General features: G+C 39.7%; 1 protein-coding gene across 3 annotated transcripts in view; it reads right to left on the bottom strand.

Annotated features, from left to right (window-relative positions):
- LOC110536247 (neuropeptide FF receptor 1) overlaps positions 1–23,282 on the bottom strand; it is a 73,141-nt gene that overhangs the window by 32,475 nt on the left and 17,384 nt on the right. For 2 of the 3 annotated variants that reach the window (XR_005034719.1, XR_002475390.2), the window contains one exon: positions 2,553–4,054. The exons of the other annotated variant lie outside the window; for it this stretch is intronic. The gene's annotated coding sequence lies outside the window, so the exon portion shown is untranslated. Of the gene's footprint in view, positions 1–2,552; positions 4,055–23,282 lie in introns of those variants that run through there. 3 annotated transcript variants of the gene reach the window in all.

The raw sequence follows: 23,282 nt of genomic DNA, 5'->3' as shown, positions 1-23,282 counted from the left end.
TATTAGAGTCTCTGGCTCTGGTATTATGCTGGTGGACATCTCTAACAAATGTAAAATAGTTAGATAGGTACCTGGGGGCTGAGTCCATGAAAATTCTGTGGACCAGACCATGTTAATTAATGATACTTTTTTCGCCCCACAGATTGAGCATTTTAAGCAGCTAAACTGGCTATCTCCAGATGAGTATGAGGGGGTGGGGGCATAATCAAAGTGACACTGGACTAGTGCAGTCTTTAGGGTGTCTATAGCTAGGTTTTCATCCAATTGGTGACACATTTCATACGAATGTCTAAAATCAGCATATGCACATTTTCGTTTCCACCAAATTGACTTGTTGCAGATAAAAGTCTGTGCCTAAATACATTTAAAAATAACTGTGTTTAAAAATAATAAAATATAAGTTAAATGGGTTTGTGATGGAACATTTTATGTTTGTGCTTTTATAATAACCAATGTCTTTGTACTGTTTGTGCTTTTCTAATAACACATTTCTGTGTTCATGCGAGTGACTGACTAGTGGGGATTCGTTCAGTGTTTTCAATTTGGCAGTAAGCCCAGAACCTTTTTTTGAGAACGAAATTCTCTCAGTTTCAAGGTCTCAGCTTGGAGAGAAGAAGCCTCATGACGTATTGGTCAGTCACATGCATGAACCAAGCGTTAATGATTAATTAATTATGAATGATGAATAAGCTAAATCACGCCTGTAAGCAGTATAAGAGATCTAAACGGGACTGCCCCGAGAGAGCTCCTAACAGATATGTGCTATGGTGCCTCTACAGTTAACTGTTAATAAACAATGATTAATTGAAGATTGATTTCGCGTGTCCCTGTGTAGAATTTCCATGACATGTTTCCATCGCATTTTGAGCTCTAGGCCTACTGGTGGTTTTGTCACAAAAAAAATGTTGCGTAGTTATAGCAAATGTGCCCACTAGTGTTGGCACGTGCGCTCTAGTCAATAGCTCGCAGATACAGTGCGGTATAGCCTAAATTATGTGATAACTATGGGTAAGAACAATAATATTTGTATTTGTCAAATGGCAGCCAAGCATCGATCATCATGTCACCAAAGTCAGACACTCGATATTTATTGGAAAGGTGCATCAAGATCACTGTGCAATTTCCCCACCCTGTGAAGTTCATAAGTTATTTAATCTGTAGCCTAATAAACTACATGGTTTCCCAAGTCGTAATGGGAGGACCACACACACCATACTGTATCATCACATGGCTCCCAAGTGTACTTCAATACGATGGTTATTATAGCAATATTTGCGCATAAAGGCATTTACACCTCCATTTCTCTCCAAAAATATTTTACAGACGGAAAAGGATCTGACCATGTCAAACAAACAAAGTCTCTGTTGGCATTTATAAACTGTACTGAAAATTCCTGTCTCCATCACAGGTGTCGTGATTTTTATTTTATACATAATGAGTTTACCCACATAACTATAGATGGAAACATGGTCATTAGCTTGGTTTCCATCCAATTGGAAACAGATTTTTACGTGAATATTCATCAAAACAAGGCTCACATTTTCCCACCAGAGATGTGTTTCCATCAAATTGACCTGTAGTGGATAAAAGGCTGTGGGTGATGACATAGTGATATAATATACAGTAAGGAGAAAAAGTATTTGATAACCTGCAAAATTGGCAGTGTTCCTACTTACAAAGCATGTAGAGGTCTGTCATTTCTATCATAGGTACACTTCAACTGTGAGAGACGGAATCTAAAACAAACATCCAGAAAATCACATTATGATTTTTAAGTAATTCATCTGCATTTTATTGCATGACATAAGAATTTGATACATCAGAAAAGCAGAACTTTTTGCAATTACAGGGACCATAAGTTTCCTGTAGTTCCTGACCAGGTTTGCACACACTGCAGGGATTTTGGCCCACTCCTCCATACAGACCTTCTCCAGATCCTTCAGGTTTCAGGGCTGTCGCTGGGCAATACAGATTTTCAGCTCCCTCCAAAGATTTTCTATTGGGTTCAGGTCTGGAGACTGGCTAGGCCACTCAAGGACCTTGAGATGCTTCTTACGGAGCCACTCCTTAATTGCCCTGGCTGTGTGTTTCAGGTCATTGTCATGCTGGAAGACCCAGCCACGACCCATCTTTCCTATTGTTGATTGTGAGGTTATTCTAAGACAGCAGGACAGCAGCCAAGTCGATAACCACCATCATGGGACCAGCCTTAACACAGTTAAGTTAGTCCAGGGTCTAAACGTGGCCGATCTTGAGTTCAGTTGTATCCTACTTTTCTTTAATCAATTTATTAGAGTTATCTCTTTAATTAATCTCTTCTAGTTCAGCGTCAGTTTGACATCATCTTGATTGTTATGTTCATTGGCTTTCTGAATTACCGTCTTGTCTCTCAGTTGACAAATACTCAGTTCATTTCTGTAATATCTCTTGGGAAATGTGAAGATAGTGATTCAATCATAGAAAATTGTGTGCTAAGTGGTTTGTGAGAATATTGTTAAGTAAATGTGTACTGTACAGTAGACACGTCAATCTATCTCCAATTAAATGAGACATTCAGTTGGAATCATTCTAATTGTCACCATGACTATTTCTTCACGCAATATCGGTACATTTAAATGTTTTCATGCCATCTATTGAAAACTTTTTTATTTTACTTGGTACTTATTTTAGACATGATGCTGTAGAATTGAGTTCTCAGAAAAATATAATCAAAGCTAGTGGGCACTCATAGGAAAGGACATGGTGGGTATAATGGAGCAGTAATGCCATGCCCATTTTGAATAAAACATTAGATAAGGCAAGAAAAATGTCACAGTAAAGTTTTAAACCCATTTACTGAGGCAGCTTTATGGTTGCATTTGACATCTGGGAAAGTTTACTTTTCAAAATGATTTCCAAGACCACAACCACTTCCCCTTAGACTCATCGATCCTTCAGTTCATATTGCATCCTTGACGGAGTCGTGTACAATGATCATTACATGCTCTCTATGGCTGCGTTTACACAGGCAGCCCAATTATGCAATTTTTTCCCCCCGCTAATTGCTATTTTGACAATAATTGTGCAAAATATCAGAATTTGGCTGTCTTTGTTAACATAGCCATTTTATGCTCTCAAAGAATTGTACAATGAGAGACATTTATAATAAGTGACCTTAACCTGACATTTTTTCTGTCATTGCCTTTTGCACAGATACATACTGTACCTTCCTGAAACAGCATACTAGAAGGCCACGGAAAACAGTGAACATATTGTTTGTGTTCCCCTGCTCTGACGTTGATGCCGTATGCCAGATCTTACAACACCTGGATAGGTGTTTTACCTATCCGCTAACCACATATGCTGTCGCAATCTGGTGCCCGACTGCACAGTCGATGATATGGCACGCAACCATTGGTAGACGCATGCAACGTCAAACCAGAAGAACGCAAGCATTGCTGACCCTGGCCTGACATATATAGAGGTTGTGTCCGTAATCAAATACCTACAGTATACTTGCATTCTAAATAGTAGACATTTAGTGTATGCGAAAATATAACCTTTTATAGTATGTGAAATGTAATTTTTAAAAAATATAGTTTAAATGCCAGGATGTCATACTAATTTGTCCAGATCTGCAATAGGCTAAATAGCAATCATATCACACAAAAACATTCTAAGCTGCATACACTTTTTATATGAACCGACATGAACAAATCGGAATAGCTGATAGGGCCGCCGGGCTCTGCTGCTGCCTATATGCTCACTACGGAAGTTGTGCGGGTATCAATGTTTACAACTTCGATGAGAGGATGAAGCGGAACCATCCTTCTGGCCACGAAAAGAGAGAAAAAAAACACCATGAAAGTGAATTGCGGGAACAGCAATCAGGTAAACTTGTGTTCTCTCCAAGTTTGATGTCAGCAAATAACAGTAAAGTTGATGTGCTAGCTTGCAGTGCATCTCTCTCTAGTCTGTCTGTCTTGGTAACCTAGCTGGGCAGTGCATCTCTTGGTCGGTCTGTGTCTTGCTTGTTTACCAGCCACTTCCAGGGGTGTGTTCAGTTACTTGGTGCCTGACAAAAGAGAGGGAAACACAACTATTTATTACATTTGATAAATATGTGTGTGCACAAAATTAAACTCGGGCTTTCCAATAGCAACCTCTGTGGGGACCAGTCCAGACAATATACGGGCGTGATGACACTCCTCATAGGCGCACAATTTCAAAACAAGACAATGATTATCTAGTCTCTCAGTCAAGGTTTAGTTACAACTCTGGACTAATGCAAGATGGAAAGCAATGGATTGACATTGACTATTGATTTATATATTGAATTTGAAATGTTGATTAGCTGGGCATATGGATGCTGATCTCTCAGTAAATAACCAAGTATTCAGCCAAGCCATAGTATAAATACTGTAGTATTTTATATTTGAAAATGTATAAAAGGAAATCTGGGGAAGACCGTTTGAATGGCCTAATGCAGCTGATAAATTAATAATAGTATTGTTATCTATAATATACAGGTGCTATGCTTAAGTTTGTCAGCAGAGGAGATGCTGGATCATCAGCCAGTACAAGCACAGACTCAGTTGATCCACATCCAGCCAGTACTAACACAGACCCAGTACAAAATGGCTTGACATTAACCAGGTTTCCATCCAACCTTTTTATGCGAGTAAAGTAGCATACATGTCTGATAAAATGTCAACACATCAAAGAATGCAGTCTACAAATGAAATAAGTTATGATGAACTTCACATGATGGTGAAAGTGCACAGTGAGGAGGTTGATGCTCCTGTCGATAAATATTGAGGGTCTTATTCTGGTGACATGATGATCGATGCTTGGCTGCCATTTGACAAATAAAAATTTGTCAAATAAATTTGACAAATAATCTTGTGACAAAACCATCAGTATGCCTAGAGTTGAAAATGCAATGGAAACCCATTTATGTTGTATTTGTTATTGGGTACATGGGAATTTAACCGCAAACTGTATTTTTATGTGTACTACATATTTACACACAGTCAATTTGATGGAAAGATAACTGATTGGAAAATGCTCCAGGGTTTCCCTTAGCTTGTAATTGTCGGCATTTGGCCAAAATTTTTTGTTTTAAGCCCATAAATCAAATTGTATCAGGCCAACTTGTCCAAGAGAGGCTGTCTATCATAGCCCACACCCCGAATTCGCACTTCAGCAGCATTTTCTCACACCTTGTGTGCACTTGATGCTGAGGAGAGAGCAAAAGAGGAGCCTTGACCTAGGCTACTTTTGATTGCGAAGATGGAGGCTTTTTTCATTGAAGTAAAACAAAAAGTTAGAGGAAAAAAAGTATGCATGGCAAGTGAAAAGCCTACAAGGGGAATTTAATGTAAGTTTTAATGGATGTAGTGGAATAACCTGAGAATGCAGGCTACTATGCAACTCCCTATTATTATTGTATACCATTGTTATCATTGTAGGCCTATTTGTTAATCTAAACCAGTTCTTTCAATATGCAAAACCTGTTTTGCTTAATTCTGTTGAGACATATTCATTGGCTAAATTAAATTAGATCTGTCTTTTTAATTGTGTGCTCCATATTTAGTTTGAGGTCTGTTGTAAAATAAATAACAGCCTATTTCTGTCAAAAGTTTTGTGAAGGTTTAAACCAGTTTGAAAGTGTTTGGTTTCATTCTGTTGAGCCATGTTCTTTGGCAAAATTAAGTTCCAACTGTAATGGTGTGTTTGCCACAATATTGCTTGTATTTCCCCTATAAACAATAGCTTGACTTACAGTGCCTTGCAAAAGTATTCGGCCCCCTTGAACTTTGCGACCTTTTGCCACATTTCAGGCTTCAAACATAAAGATATAAAACTGTATTTTTTTGTGAAGAATCAACAACAAGTGGGATACAATCATGAAGTGGAACGACATTTATTGGATATTTCAAACTTTTTTAACAAATCAAAAACGGAAAAATTGGGCGTGCAAAATTATTCAGCCCCCTTAAGTTAATACTTTGTAGCGCCACCTTTTGCTGCGATTACAGCTGTAAGTCGCGTGGGGTATGTCTCTATCATTTTTGCACCTCGAGAGACTGATTTTTTTCCCCATTCCTCCTTGCAAAACAGCTCGAGCTCAGTGAGGTTGGATGGAGAGCATTTGTGAACAGCAGTTTTCAGTTCTTTCCACAGATTCTCGATTGGATTCAGGTCTGGACTTTGACTTGGCCATTCTAACACCTGGATATGTTTATTTTTGAACCATTCCATTGTAGATTTTGCTTTATGTTTTGGATCATTGTCTTGTTGGAAGACAAATCTCCGTCCCAGTCTCAGGTCTTTTGCAGACTCCATCAGGTTTTCTTCCAGAATGGTCCTGTATTTGGCTCCATCCATCTTCCCTGTCCCTGCTGAAGAAAAGCAGGCCCAAACCATGATGCTGCCACCACCATGTTTGACAGTGGGGATGGTGTGTTCAGCTGTGTTGCTTTTACACCAAACATAACGTTTTGCATTGTTGCCAAAAAGTTGAATTTTGGTTTCATCTGACCAGAGCACCTTCTTCCACATGTTTGGTGTGTCTCCCAGGTGGCTTGTGGCAAACTTTAAACAACACTTTTTATGGATATCTTTAAGAAATGGCTTTCTTCTTGCCACTCTTCCATAAAGGCCAGATTTGTGCAATATACGACTGATTGTTGTCCTATGGACAGAGTCTCCCACCTCAGCTGTAGATCTCTGCAGTTCATTCAGAGTGATCATGGGCCTCTTGGCTGCATCTCTGATCAGTCTTCTCCTTCTATGAGCTGAAAGTTTAGAGGGATGGCCAGGTCTTGGTAGATTTGCAGTGGTCTGATACTCCTTCCATTTCAATATTATCGCTTGCACAGTGCTCCTTGGGATGTTTAAAGCTTGGGAAATCTTTTTGTATCCAAATCCGGCTTTAAACTTCTTCACAACAGTATCTCGGACCTGCCTGGTGTGTTCCTTGTTCTTCATGATGCTCTCTGCGCTTTTAACGGACCTCTGAGACTATCACAGTGCAGGTGCATTCAGACTTGATTACACACAGGTGGATTGTATTTATCATCATTAGTCATTTAGGTCAACATTGGATCATTCAGAGATCCTCACTGAACTTCTGGAGAGAGTTTGCTGCACTGAAAGTAAAGGGGCTGAATAATTTTGCACGCCCAATTTTTCAGTTTTTGATTTGTTAAAAAAGTTTGAAATATCCAATAAATGTCGTTCCACTTCATGATTGTGTCCCACTTGTTGTTGATTCCTCACAAAAAAATACAGTTTTATATCTTTATGTTTGAAGCCTGAAATGTGGCAAAAGGTCGCAAAGTTCAAGGGGGCCAAATACTTTCGCAAGGCACTGTACTTTTGATATTACCCTAATAAAGTTGAAAAACGTTTGTGAACGTTTGGTGTGGCTATTATTCATCTTTAGCTACTGCAAGCCTATGATATTAAGGCAGTGTGGCCGACGCTCCAATTAACTCTTGAACTTGAAGTGAGGGAGAATGTTCCTCATAAGTAGCTATCAGAAAAGTGAGTGCTAGTAAGAAAAGACAAATGATAGTGTTTGTTCAAGAAGACAATAGACTGAAGGTAGGGAGGGGCATCACTTAGTCATACACACTGTCAATCTGTACCTACACAGTATGCTTGTTACATCTCTTTAACCTGAATCACACTAAGAGTGTGCAGTATAATGCCTATCTGAAGGAAGCAGCTGGTATTCTGAATGAAACACAAATTGTATTGTTGCTGGGATGGGGACTGATAAATTGCCTACAGGTGGAGAGGTTGACTTTCCCAGCAGTTTGTATCAGAGGGATGTCTACAACAGAGGGAAGCAATGTTTTCTTATCAACTTCTTATCAGACCCTACTGGGCATTTCCATGTAAAAGGATCCATGAGCACCAACATGTGATAGGAGCATAACAAATTGGATGTCAAATGAAAGCTAAGAATCTATATTTTATGGGAAATGAAGGCATAGATACATTTTTCAACCATTTTCCATCTTTGAAATTAGGCATAAGTAAAGGCTTTGATTTCTGGTCAAACAGACGGAAAAGATGTCTTAGGAAAAAATTCTTAAAAGCTACCAGAAATACATCACAACACAATGTTGACGTAAAGACTCCTGCCAACTAACATCAACACTCTTAAGGGGGGGGGGGGGGGGGGAGAAATTATTTCCCTTCTGTAAGTATAAGAAATATTGCCTGGTAGACATTTCCTAAGAACCCTCATGTAATTCCATTACCAAAAACCCACATATCTAAGATATTTTCACATTTGTCTCCCTAATGTGGAGGGAGGATAATGAAAGTTCACAGAAGTAACAAGTAATGGAAAACCTACCAATTAGTTAGTGATTTTACTGATATATTTTTTTAAATGAATTATTTAGTAGTACAAATCTAAGGGATTTACTGCAGCTGAATTAGCAAAAATGGGAAATCATAAGTTACAAGCCACAGTTGTCACCTGCTAAAATCCTCCCTTCCACCGGCATACTGTTATGTTCAGCGGAAAGCTGTTCTTTCTTTCTGTCGTCTGGTGGTCAAACCAAGAATGTGACAAATCTGGACAATCACACCCTCCCAGTCTCTCTCTCTTCCTTTATCTCCCTCTACTTACTGTCACCTCTCCCAGCTCTTACTGCCACCTACACATGTGTCCCCTCACTTTCCATTTTCTTTAACCAGCATCCTCAGCCACTGAACACCAACCGACACCGGACTTCCATGGGTGTTGAAAAGTGGTTGAAATTTGGTCAGTCCACCTTGGCCTTGATGTTAATGTCCACAGACAGACCAGACTGGACCAAATCTGAACCTATCATAGATGTATGTTTCATAAGTTTGGATAGCACAGTACAGTGAGTAGAGCACAGTAGAGTACAGTCCAGTACAATGGTAAAGTCCAATACAATACAGTAAAAGAGTATAGCAAAGAAATGTAGTATAGTACAGTAGAGTATTTGTACTGTACTCTAGTGTACTGCTATGCTCTACTTTACTGTACTCTGCTGCACTGTCCAAACTTGTGAGACATCGGGAGAATGACATTCATATCCATAATTATGCATTTCTGTATAGTACAGATCAGGCACCCATTGATTTCATTCCATTACCGGGTGTAAATCCACTTCACTTACTGTAACCAAAATAGATTTGTTCAAACTTAAGGTGTCATGTCATAGCTGACACCCCAGTCTTTCTGCAGACATCTTTGAATTGTAATTCGGGACAGATATTTAACAGAGTTTCTGAAAAACGTGGTCGCATTAAAACCTGAGAGAATATCGTAATTCCTTTAACAAAGTTTGTGTCTGCACAGTTCTTCCACTAAATAAGTTTTTGTAAATTTTTTAGTGGACACAAGTAGTTCTTGTGCAAAGAATATGGTTTGTTCAACACTGAAATCAATGGATTTGAGTCAAAGCGTAATTCCATAGCCCTACTGCAAAATACTGTACCTCTCATACAAAATACAGTGGTTGACTTGTTGCTGACCTCTGGAACGTAGTGTACTGTACTCCTGGAGAACATGGCATCCACTCTAAAGACCCTGGGTCTCATAAAGTAGGCCTAAACAGTGGGTATCATTGTAACGTTCGTCGTCCTCGGATGAGGAGGAGTAGGAGAGATCGGACCAATATGCAGCGTGGTTAATTTATTCAACAGAACACTAAACTAAATAACAACGGCGAATGAAACGAAACAGTTCTGAAAGGTGACATACAGAAAACATTCGCCCACAAAACACAGGTGGGAAAAGGCTACCTAAGTATGATTCTCAATCAGAGACAACTAACGACACCTGCCTCTGATTGAGAACCATACCAGGCCAAACGCAAACACAACCTAGAAAAACAAACAGACTGCCCACCCCAACTCACGCCCTGACCATACTAACACAAATACAAAATAAAGGAACTAAGGTCAGAACGTGACAATCATAAGTATTCACCCCCATTATATTTATTTATTTAAAACTTTTTTTTGCGTCAAAGGGATTGAAAGTAGTGATGCACCGATATGACATTTTTGGTCGATACCGATATCCAATATTTTCCTTGCCCCCCAAAAAACGATACCGATATTTAAAATTTTAGCAACCTTTTATGCATTTTAGTTCAATTAAATAGTTAACACACACACACACACACACACACACACACACACACACACGCATAACAGTCCTTGGTTCGAATCCAGGCTGTAACACATTCGGCTGTGATTGGGATCCCATAGGGTGGCGCACAATTGGCCCTGCTTCGTCTGCATCACCGTCATTGTAAATAACAATTGGTTCTGAACTGACTTGTCTCGTTAAATAAAAGGTCTCACACACACACTGACCAAAAAGTTATTTTGTTGGCATTTACGTATGTCCCCATTACCAGTAAAACATAATCAAAACCCATTTCTTTCACTTACTTGCTCTGCTGTTTTGTTGTTCATTTGATCAGTCATTTCATTATCAACAAGGATTTCTATGGAACGCCGTTTGGGTCTTTGCATGTCAAAAAAATATACTCTATTTGACATGTCATGACCTATCAGGACCTGAATATGACTGCAAGTCACGTAATTTAACGCATTCATACATTTCTTACGTAGTTATTAAACATTGATTACACTAGCACTCATATTTCATATGTCAAAACGATTCATTGATACGTATGCAATGATGCTGGTAAAGTTGTTTCACGCACCTACAGTGCTGGTCATAAAAAAAAGCTAGCTAGCTCATGGATGCAAACAGTGGCGGCAGGTAGCCTAGTGGTTAGAGCATTGGGCCAGTAACTGAAAGGTTGCTAGATCGAATCCCCGAGCTGACAAGGTAAAAATCTGTCCTTCTACAAGGCAGTTAACTCACTGTTCCTAGGCCGTCATTGTAAATGAGAATTTGTTCTTAACTGACTTGCCTACTTAAATACATTTTAAAAAACAATGTTCTTCCCCAAAAGCATAGCAAAATGTCAATCTGTTTCAGTAGCTATATAGTAAGCTAGCTAACTATATGGCTTGGTGTCACCATCTAAAATAAACCTAATTTATAAGACAGTTCTTATTTGATTAATGGTGGTCGGACCCATCTATGTGAAGCTAGCCACAATAGTGGACATTGCCGTTAGCCTTCAAAATAAGAGTATGCCATAATTCTACTATTTCTATTAATTTGCATCACTGGCAATGACAGTTTTATTTTGAAGGCAAACCGCAAATTCCGCTATTGTGCCTAATCCTTATTGTGGCTAACTTCACAACACATAACCCAGTCCGGTCGAGCCTCACCAGCCAGATGAACCTAGCTGGCTGCTTATAACGTTGGGCAACAGGGTTAAGTAGCTGGCTAGATATTTATTTTCATGAACTGAAGTTCAATTTCAACAGGCGAACAACAAGTGGCAACCTAGCTAATACTTACTCACAAGGACTCCTAAATCATTGCTAAGAATAATGAAAATTACTGCAGTTAATACTGGTCATTGTTTTCAGACTGGTTGTATTGGTGCTAGCTAGGTACCAAGCTAAAACTAGCTACTCCAGGAAGTTGCGGTCGAACAAATTATGCTTTACTACCAATGCGGTATTGTAAACACATCTTTCGTGGTCGGCATTTGCTTGTTTGCAGACTTTTTTGTACAGCTTTGACAGTGCTACTGTATCTTTTTTGACACGCAAAGACCCAAACGGCGTTCCATAGTATGCATGTCATGTAGCTCCGGTAGGGCAACATCAGAAAATAGCGCACTTGGTAGTGTGCACCAGTGCTCGACCAGTCGGCGAAAGCCAACATCACCCACAACGAAGGGCAATGCATTCCATTATCTTGGCTTTCATGGATTTCACCTTTGAGTTGTCTCGCTGAAATGTTCTTACTCTTTCAAATGACTGCTCGATCCACACAACAGACATTGGGTGGGCTAGGTTAAGAATGCTATGTTGCACGTGTAGCGCAACATTTTAATGTTATATAGGTATGCACGGTAGCTTTGACATTCGTTTTTGACATCTGCGTTAAACTAGACATCGGCTGATACCGATGTTGGCATTTTTAGCTAATATCGGCCGATTCTGATATGTTCACCGATATATTGTGCATCCCTAATTTAAAGAGATTACATTTTTTTTGTAATTTACCTACACAAAACACTCCACATTGTCAAAGTGAAAAGAAAATTCATACATATTTTTACAAGTTCATTAAAAAAATCTTTTTTTTTTCTTTTAAAGGATTCCGCCCCTTTGTGAGGCGGCAGGGAGCCTAGTGGTTAAAGCGTTGGGCCAGTAACTGAAAGGTTGCTGAATCGAATCCCCGAGCTAGCAAAGTACAAAGTAAAAAGTTGTTCTGCTCCTGAACAAGGTAGTTAACCCACTGTACCCAGGTAGGCAGACATTGTAAATAAGAATTTGTTCTTAATTGACTTGCCTAGGTAAATAAAGGTTAAATAAAACATTTAATAAAAAATAGTTTAGGCAAGCCTAAATTAGTTCAGGAGAAAAATGTGGCATAACAAATGACATAATTTGGCCTCACTGGGTCAAATAATAGGGGTTGACAATTTTTTAATGACTAACCCTTCCTCTGTCCCCTACACATACAACATCTGTATGATTCCTTGGTCAACCTACATGGAAAAAAAATACTACAGTTTACTAATGAATACTAACGTGTAGAACTATATAGTCAACTGTAGTATACTGTAAAATTCTATACACTAATATCCCACGATCATGTGTAGTATTAATATAGAATGTTGTAGTATACTGTAGAATTGACCTGTAAATACTACAGTATTATCCGAAAACAAAACACTGTATAAAAAATGTCAGCAAAAACCCTAATCCACCAAATCACTACACTTTTTTAATCATTGTAAATAATACAGGATAAAAATGTAAAGATACCCTGCTCATTCTCCTCCCCCATACCCTGCTCATTCTCCTCCCCCATACACTTAATAGGAACCAGTAACTTTGAGACAAGAAAACTTGTTCAACTTAATATTAAAACGTGCTCTTTATGAAAGAATATTACAATTAGGTGAAATAAATGAATACAATATTCATCAAGTTACACGACTCAAAAGGCACTTAATTGGTGGAAATACCCAGACGCCCTTATCCAGAGGGTCTTACAGTTAGTGCATCTATCTTAAGATAGCTACAGTGGGGCAAAAAAATATTGTCAACCACCAATTGTGCAAGTTCTCCCACTTAAAAAGATGAGAGAGGCCTGTAAATTTCATCGTAGGTACACTTCAACTATGACAGACAAAATGAGAAAAAAAATCCAGAAATTCACATTGTATGGATTTTTAATGAATTTATTTGCAAATTATGGTAGAAAATACATATTGGGTTAATAACAAAAGTTTATCGCAATACTTTGTTATATACTCTTTGTTGGCAATGACAGAGGTCAAACGTTTTCTGTAAGTCTTCACAAGGTCCACACACTGTTGCTGGTATTTTGGCCCATTCCTCCATGCAGATCTCCTCTAGAGCAGTGACGTTTTGGGGCTGATGCTGGGCAACACGGACTTTCAACTCCCTCCAAAGATTTTCTATGGGGTTGAGATCTGGAGACTGGCTAGGCCACTCAAGGACCTTGAAATGCTTCTTACGAAGCCACTCCTTCTTTGCCCGGGCGGTGTGTTTGGGATCATTGTCATTCTGAAAGACCCAGCCACGTTTCATCTTCAATGCCCTTGCTGATGGAAGGAGGTTTTCACTCAAAATCTCACAATACATGGCCCCATTCATTCTTTCCTTTACACGGATCAGTCGTCCTGGTCCCTTTGCAGAAAAACAGCAACAAGGCATGATGTTTTCACCCCCATGCTTCACAGTAGGTATGGTGTTCTTTGGATGCAACTCAGCATTCTTTGTCCTCCAAGCACGACGAGTTGAGTTTTTACCAAAAAGTTATATTTTGGTTTCATCTGAACATATGACATTCTCCCAATCTTCTTCTGGATCATCCAAATGCTCTCTAGCAAACTTCAGACGGGCCTGGACATGTACTGGCTTAAGCAGGGGGACACATCTGGCACTGCAGGATTTGATTCCCTGGCGGCGTAGTGTGTTACTGATGGTAGGCTTTGTTACTTTGGTCCCAGCTCTCTGCAGGTCATTCACTAGGTCCCCCCGTGTGGTTCTGGGATTTTTGCTCACCGTTCTTGTGATCATTTTGACCCCACGGGGTGAGATCTTGCGTGGAGCCCCAGATCGAGGGAGATTATCAGTGGTCTTGTATGTCTTCCATTTCCTAATAATTGCTCCCACAGTTGATTTCTTCAAACCAAGTTGCTTACCCATTGCAGATTCAGTCTTCCCAGCCTGGTGCAGGTCTACAATTTTGTTTCTGGTGTCCTTTGACAGCTCTTTGGTCTTGGCCATAGTGGAGTTTGGAGTGTGACTGTTTGAGGTTGTGGACAGGTGTCTTTTATACTGATAACAAGTTCAAACAGGTGCCATTAATACAGGTAACGAGTGGAGGACAGAGGAGCCTCTTAAAGAAGAAGTTACAGGTCTGTGAGAGCCAGAAATCTTGCTTGTTTGTAGGTGACCAAATACTTATTTTCCACCATAATTTGCAAATAAATTTATTAAAAATCCTACAATGTGATTTTCTGGATTTTTTAAAATATTTTCTAATTTTGTCTGTCATAGTTGAAGTGTACCTATGATGACAATTACAGGCCTCTCTCATCTTTTTAAGTGGGAGAACTTGCACAATTGGTGGCTGACTAAATACTTTTTTGCCCCACTGTAGGAGAGACAACCGCATATCACAGTCATAGTAAGCAAAACATTTTCCTCAGTAAATAGCAACAGCAAAGTAAGTATCAGCAAAGTCAGTGCTAGTAAGAAAAGACAAATGCGAGTGTTCGTTCAAGAAGACAATAGACTGAAGGTAGGGAGGGGCATCACTTAGTCATATACAGTTGAAGTCGGAAATATACATACACTTAGGTCGGAGTCATTAAAACTTGTTTTTCAACCACTCCACAAATTTCTCCTTAAACTATAGTTTTGGCAAGTCAGTTAGGGCATCTACTTTGTGCATGACACAAGTAATTCTTCCAACAATTGTTTACAGACAGATTATTTCACTTATAATTCACTGTATCACAATTCCAGTGGGGCAGATGTTTACATACACTTAAGTTGACTGTGCCTTTAAACGGCGTGGAAAATTCCAGAAAATGATGTAATGGCTTTAGAAGCTTCTGATAGGCTAATTGACATCATTTGAGTCAATTGGAGGTGTACCTGTGGATGTATTTCAAGGCCTACCTTCAAACTCAGTGCCTCTTTGCTTGACATCATGGGAAAATCAAAAGAAATCAGCCAAGACCTCAGGAAAAAATGTGTAGACCTCCACAAGTCTGGTTCACCCTTGGGAGCAATTTCCAAATGTCTGAAGGTACCACGTTCATCTGTACAAACAATAGTACGCAAGTATAAACACCATGGGACCACGCAGCCATCATACCGCTCAGGAAGGAGACGCGTTCTGTCTCCTAGAGATGAACGTACTTTGGTGCGAAAAGTGCAAATCAGTTCCAGAACAACAGCAAAGGACCTTGTGAAGATGCTGGAGGAAAAAGGTACAGAAGTATCTCTATCCACAGTAAAACATGTCCTATATCAACATAACCTGAAGGGTCGCTCAGCAATGAAGCAGCCACTGCTCCAAAACCGCCATAAAAAAGCCAGACTACGGTTTGCAACTGCACATGGGGACAAAGATCATACTTTTTGGAAAAACGTCCTCTGGTCTGATGAAACAAAACTAGAACTGTGTGGCCATAATGACCATCGTTATGTTTGGAGGAAAAAGGGGGAGGCTTGCAAGCCCAAGAACACCATCCCAACCGTGAAGCATGGGGGTGGCAGCATCATGTTGTGGGGGGTGCTTTGCTGCAGGAGGGACTGGTGCTCTTCACAAAACAGATGGCATCATGAGGTAGGAAAATTATGTGGATATATTGAAGCAACATCTCAAGACATCAGTCTGGAAGTTAAAGCTTGGACACAAATCGGTCTTCCAAATGGACAATGACCCCAAGCATACTTCCAAAGTTGTGGCAAAATGGCTTAAGGACAACAAAGTCAAGGTATTGGAGTGGCCATCACAAAGCCCTGACCTCAATCCTAGAGAAAATGTGTGGGCAGAATTGAAAAAGTGTGTGCGAGCAAGGAAGCCTACAAACCTGACTCAGTTACACCAGCTCTGTCAGGAGGAATAGGCCAAGATTCACACAACTTATTGTGAGAAGCTTGTGGAAGGCTCCCCGTAACGTTTGACCCAAGTTAAACAAAGGTAATGCTACCAAATACTAATTGAGTCTATGTAAACTTCTGACCCCCTGGGAATGTGATGAAAGAAATAAAAGCTGAAATAAATCACTCTATTATTTTTCTGGCATTTCACATTCTTAAAATAAAATGGTTATCCTAACTGACCTAAGACTGGGAATTTTTACTAGGATGAAATGTCAAGAATTGTGAAAAACTGAGTTTAAATGTATTTGGCTAATGTGTATGTAAACTTCCGACTTCAACTGTACACTGTCAATCTGTACCTACACAGTATGCTTGTTATATCCCTTTAATCTGAATCACACTAAGAGTGTGCAGTATAATGCCCAACTGAAGGAAGCAGCTGGTATTCAGAATGAAATACAAATTGTATTGTTGCCGAGATCGGGACTGATAAATAGCTGACAGGTAGAGAGGCTGGGTTTCACAGCAGTTTGCATCAGAGGGCTGTCTACAACAGAGGGAAGCAATGTTTTCTTATCAACTTCAAGACCCTACTGTAATATACCTCTCATACAGTTGTTGATTTGCTGCTGACCTCTGGAATGTACTGTACTCCTGGAGAATGAGTTCCACTCCAAAGACCCTGGGTCTTATAAGGCTCATATATAATAAGTATTCACACCCCTTGGATCTTTCAAATTGTTTTTTTTGTATTACAAATTGGGATTGAAATAGATTTACTGGTCACTGATCTAAACAAAACTCCATAATGTCAAAGTGAAAAGAAATTTGTACACATTTTTACAAATTAATTGAAATGAAATAACTTAAATATAGTCGTTGCATAAGTATTCACCCCCTTTGTTTAGGTTAGGCTAAATTAGTTCAAGAATAACATTTGGCTTAACAAATCACATAATAAGTTACATGAAATAACAGGGGTTGACAATCTATTCCTCTGACCACCATGCATACAGTATAACAACTGTAAGGTCCTTCAGTCAAATACTGAATTTCAAGCACAGATTCAACTTCAAAGACCAGGGAGCTTTCCAAATGCCTCAAAGAAGGGTAGTGATTGGTAGATGGGTAACAATAGCACATTAAGACATTGCATATCTCTTTATGCATGGTCAAGCTAATGCTTATGCTATGGATAACGCAATAAACCACCCAGAAACATCAAAAAGATAGCCATCATTCTGAACTGTGCTGCGGGACAGGAAGAAAGCAGTTTTAATGGTGACATCCCTGAGCAGTTAAGTCGTTCAATGGCTGCGATGGGAGATAACTGAGGATGGATCAACAGTAGTGACTATACAATAATGACAAATGACAGAGGGAAAAGAAGAATACAAATATACAGAATAGAAATATTCCAAAACATACATCCTGTATGCAACAAGGCACTAACGTAATACTGCAAAAAAACAAGGCAAATTAATACAGTTTCTGGCAAAGCCTTATATTCGGGGCAAAATACGACACATCACTGAGTAGCTGCCTCCTTATTTTCAAGCATGACGGTGGCTGCATTATGGTATGGGTATGTGTGACATCACCAAAGACTGGGGAGTTTTTCAGGATAAAAAGAAATGAGGTGGAGCTAAGCACAGGCAAAATCCTAGAGGAAAACCTGTTTCAGTCTGCTTTACACCAGACACTAGGAGAGGAATTCACCGTTCAGCAAGATAATAGCCTACAACACAAGGCCAATCATACATTGGAATTGCTTACCAAGAGGACAGTGAATGTTCCTGAGTGGCCAAGTTACAGTTTTGACTTAAATCTGCTTGAAAATCTATGGCAATACTTGGAAATTGTTGTCTAGCCATGATCCCCAACACCTTTTAAAAAGAATAATGTCCAAATATTGCACAAACCAGGTTTGCAAAGCTCCTACAGATTTCTACTAGAAAAGTCACAGCTGTAATAAATGCCAAATGTGTTTCTAGCATGTATTGACTCAGGGGGGTGAATACTTATCTAATCAAGGTATATTAGTGTTTTGTCATTAATCGCTAATAAATGTTAGAAGTGTTCTTTTAATCCCACTTTGTAACAATAAAATATTAAGAAATGCAATACTTATGATACCCAATGTATATTTGTTGTTGTAGTTGAACTGTGGCGCCTACTGTGTGTTGACCTGGAGGATATGCTGTATGTATCTAGTCAACTCTAAAGACCCTACAGTGGTTATTATTTAAAAAAATACAGTTGTGTAATTCTAAAGCATATGATTGTGGTTCACCTAGATAATATTCTGTCCAAGTAGTGAACTCCAAAAAATCTGTGTTTCATAAAGAAAATACAGTTGCTAAACTCTGGAATGTATACCAAATACCTGTAGGCTATGACTTTCTCTGGTGTAATTGTGGAATGCCTCAGGCTAGTCGAAACCGATTTCCTCTAGTCTGTTGTTTTGACAGTAGAATAAGTATAGAAAAGGTCAACTGCACTAACCTCTCGATCTCTGACCTGTTCACACTCGCTTACAGATTGTAAAACAAAGTATACCCAATCAAAGTCATCACAGAAACAGTTATTCTTTAAGTCATTTCATATTTGGTCATCACCAAAAGATGGACATAGCCTGTGTTAATCTTTGTGCTTTATTATTTTATGAAGAGTTCTGAAGTTATGTGCACAGAAAGCATCCCTTCAGTGCCTCTATTGTGTCCTCAATCCATAAATTGACAGTTTTGACAAGAGGTTTGCTGCTTTCAAATGCTTTACGTTAAGTTTGAAAGGGCTGGCTGAATTTGCTTTACTGTCAAGGCATCATTGATATTTCCATGGTATTTAGCCAGGTCTTTCTTCTTTCCTGCGTGTCATTCAGAATGGTTATTCAATACAAAAGTGTAATTTGTGCAGTTTCCAAATATGAAATATAGTCAGATTTGACCATTAAAAAAGGTCATCTGTCCTGAAGCACAGTAAAATAATCTTTGAAATTGATGTAACTGAATGATCAGGGGTATATTTCAGAAATGTATTTCATTATTACATGGGTTATTATTACTTTAGATGATGGCTGATGAATTTGGCACCTGGCGTCACCCTGCAAGAGTTTGTCAAATTAAAGAACAGCTGAACTCATCACTTCCACATTTGTTGGTCGGCTGCTTATTAAGCAAAACAAGATTTGCGGCTTGGGGGTGTGGTTCCAGTCTGTGGTGATATTTGCCAAATAAAGGGCGAGGGAGAGCTTTGTATGTGTCTCTGTGTGTGAAGTAAAGGTGGTCCAGAGTTTTTTTCCCCTCTAGTTGCACATTTGACATGCTGATAGAAATGAGGTAAAACGGATTTAAGTTTGCCTGCATTAAAGTCCCCGGCCACTAGGAGCGCCGCTTCTAGATGTGCATTTTCTTGTTTGCTTATGGCCTTATACAGCTGGTTGAGTGTGGTCTTAGTGCCAGTATCTGTTTTTTTTGCTATTTAGTGAGTTATTATCCCAGTTATAGCTCATTTGTAGTCAGAAATGTGGGAGTGATTGCTTCCAACAAGAGAACAAAATGTGAACATTTCTAGCCAAAAATTCTTACACGGCGACATTCGAGAAATTGGTTTATAGAACAGCACATGAATAGAACACATAAATTAGTTACAAGCACAAATATTTAAATTTCCATTACAGCGAGTCAAGTAAACAGCTGTTTTTTTATGTCTTAAAGGGGCAGTGTTGTATTTTGAGACTAGGCTTGAATAAGCTAAGTAGCCATAGGCAGAGGGTGGCATAATTTGTCTGATTCTCTGTAATAATGGTATGGGAATAATAATGCATTTTATTTTGTCAAGTGGTTTCTTGCATCAAACAACACAACAAAATGTTCAGTCACCTCCTTGTCTGAAGGACAAGTGGATAAACAGGTTAATGTCAAGCCCTGCATGTTTTTTTTCAAAAGTCTCACGGAATGTAGGCCTACATGGAACACTACACATTGGCTACTACTGTAGGCTGAATGATATAACTGCTATTTCCATGTGAAAATATTTATGTGACGCATTTTCTACATTGTTTTGTATTGTAGGCCACTCTGGTAGGCCTACATTATGATCAAATAGCTACAGTAGCCTACAGTACTTAGCCACTTAAAACGGTAAAGTGGTTACAGCCTCAGTGTTCACATTAAACATGCGCCGGAAGTTGCACCAAATTTTGTGAACTTTGAAGTTTGAGCTCGGCAGAACTGAAATTTGCTTGGTGCCGGAATTTATTTAGGGAAATCTGTCAATAAGGAGTTTTGTGGTTTTTGGCCAATATACCACTTCTAAGGTCGGGCCTAAGAACAGCCCGTAGACATGGAATATTGGCCAATTAATCGACATGGCCGATTAATTAGGGCCGATTTCAAGTTTTCATAACAAATTAGTAATCAGCAATTATGGCCGATTACATTGCACTCCACGAGGAGACTTGCGTGGCAGGCTGACCACCTGTTACACGAGTGCAGCAAGGAGTCAAGGTAAGTTCATAGCTAGTATTAAACTTATCTTATAAAAAACAATGAATCTAACAAAATCACTAGTTAACTACACATGGTTGATGATATTACTAGTTTAACAATGCTTCCTGCATTGCATATAATCAATGCGGTGCCTGTTAATATACACTGCTCAACAAGTCAATCACACTTCTGTGAAATCAAACTGTCCACTTAGGAAGCAACACTGACTGACAATACATTTCACATGCTGTTGTGCAAATGGAATAGACAACAGGTGGAAATTATAGGCAATTAGCAAGACACCCCCAATAAAGGAGTGGTTCTGCAGGTGGTGACCACAGACCACTTCTCAGTTCCTATGCTTCCTGGCTCATGTTTTGGTCACTTTTGAATGCTGGTGGTGCTTTCACTCTAGTGGTAGCATGAGATGGAGTCTACAACCCACACAAGTGGCTCAAGGAGGTGCAGCTCATCCAGGATGGCACATCAATGCGAGCTGTGGCAAGAAGGTTTGCTGTGTCTGTCAGCGTAGTGTCCAGAGCATGGAGGCGCTACCAGGAAACAGGCCAGTACATCAGGAGACGTGGAGGAGGCCGTAGGAGGGCAACAACCCAGCAGCAAGACCGCTACCTCCGCCTTTGTGCAAGGAGGAGCAGGAGGAGCACGGCCAGAGCCCTGCAAAATGACCTCCAGCAGGCCACAAATGTACATGTGTCTGCTCAAACGATCAGAAACAGACTCCATGAGGGTGGTATGAGGATCCGACGTCCACAGGTGGGGGTTGTGCTTACAGCCCAACACCGTGCAGGACGTTTGGCATTTGCCAAAGAACACCAAGATTGGCGAATTCGCCACTGGCGCCTTGTGCTCTTCACAGATGAAAGCAGGTTCACACTGAGCACATGTGACAGACGTGACAGTCTGGAGACGCCGTGGAGAACGTTCTGCTGCCTGCAACATCCTCCAGCATGACCGGCTTTGGCAGTGGGTCAGTCATGGTGTGGGGTGGCATTTCTTTGGGGCACCGCACAGCCCTCCATGTGCTCACCAGAGGTAGCCTGACTGCCATTAGGTACCGAGATGAGATCCTCAGACCCCTTGTGAGACCATATGCTGGTGCGGTTGGCCTTGGGTTCCTCCTAATGCAAGACAATACTAGACCTCATGTGGCTGGAGTGTGTCAGCAGTTCTTGCAAGAGAAAGGCATTGATGCTATGGACTGGCCCGCCCGTTCCCCAGACCTGAATCCAATTGAGCACATCTGGGACATCATGTCTCGCTCCATCCACCACAGACTGTCCAGGAGTTGGCAGATGCTTTAGTCCAGGTCTGGGAGGAGATCCCTCAGGAGACCATCCGCCACCTCATCAGGAGCATGCCCAGGCGTTGTAGGGAGGTCATACAGGCACGTGGAGGCCACACACACTACTGAGCCTCATTTTGACTTGTTTTAAGGACATTACAAGTTGGATCAGCCTGTAGTGTGGTTTTCCACTTTAATTTTGTGTGACTCCAAATCCAGACCTCCATGGGTTGATAAATTTGATTTCCATCGATAATTTGTGTGATTTTGTTGTCAGCACATTCAACTATGTAAAGAAAAAAGTATTTAATAAGAATATTTCATTAATTCAGATCTAGGATGTGTTATTTTAGTGTTCCCTTTATTTTTTTGAGCAGTGTATCATCGAATCACAGCCTACTTCGCCAAATGGGTTATGATTTAACAAGCGCATTCGCAAAAAAAAGCAATATACCTAACCATAAACATCAATGCCTTTCTTAAAAATCAATACACAAGTATATGTTAGCAGGCAATATTAACTAGGGAAATTGTGTCACTTCTCCAGCGTTCTGTGCAAGCAGAGTCAGGGTATATGCAGCAGTTTGGGCTGCCTGGCTCGTTGCAAACTGTGTGAAGACCATTTCTTCCTAACAAAGACCATAATTAATTTGCCAGAATTTTACATAATTATAACAGTGAAAGTTGTGCAATGTAACAGCAATATTTAGAATTAGGGATGCCACCCGTTTGATAAAACACGGAACGATTCCGTATTTCACTGAAAGAATAAACGTTTTGTTTTCTAAATGATAGTTTCCGGATTTGTGTGTTTATATTATAATTAAGTCTGATTTGATATTTGATAGAGCAGTCTGACTGAGCGGTGGTAGGCAGCAGCATGCTCGTAATCATTCATTCAAACAGCACTTTCCTGTTGTCGTGTCTTTGGCTATGCCGGGTTAAGTGACATGACATGCTATTCTATAAAATCCTTTCTCCGTAATTAATATTACCTGATTGAACTAATCATGTAAATGTAATTAACTAGAGAGTCGGGGCACCACAAAATAATGTTTATAGAGCTGTTATCTTCCGAATAAACTCAAAGACCTAGTAATATTTTACATCAATAGCCGTCAATATTAATCGTCGCCTTAATTCAGTCTCATCTGAAAGTTGTAAATTCTTGGTTATCTTCACGAACCCTGGCTAACAAGTTGAATCAGCAATATAAAATTAGGTTTAATTATTTATTTACTAAATAC

Source organism: Oncorhynchus mykiss, chromosome 11 (assembly GCF_013265735.2).
Source record: "Oncorhynchus mykiss isolate Arlee chromosome 11, USDA_OmykA_1.1, whole genome shotgun sequence".
Taxonomy (NCBI): Eukaryota; Metazoa; Chordata; class Actinopteri; order Salmoniformes; family Salmonidae; genus Oncorhynchus; species Oncorhynchus mykiss.
This window is presented reverse-complemented; position numbering and strand designations above follow the sequence as displayed.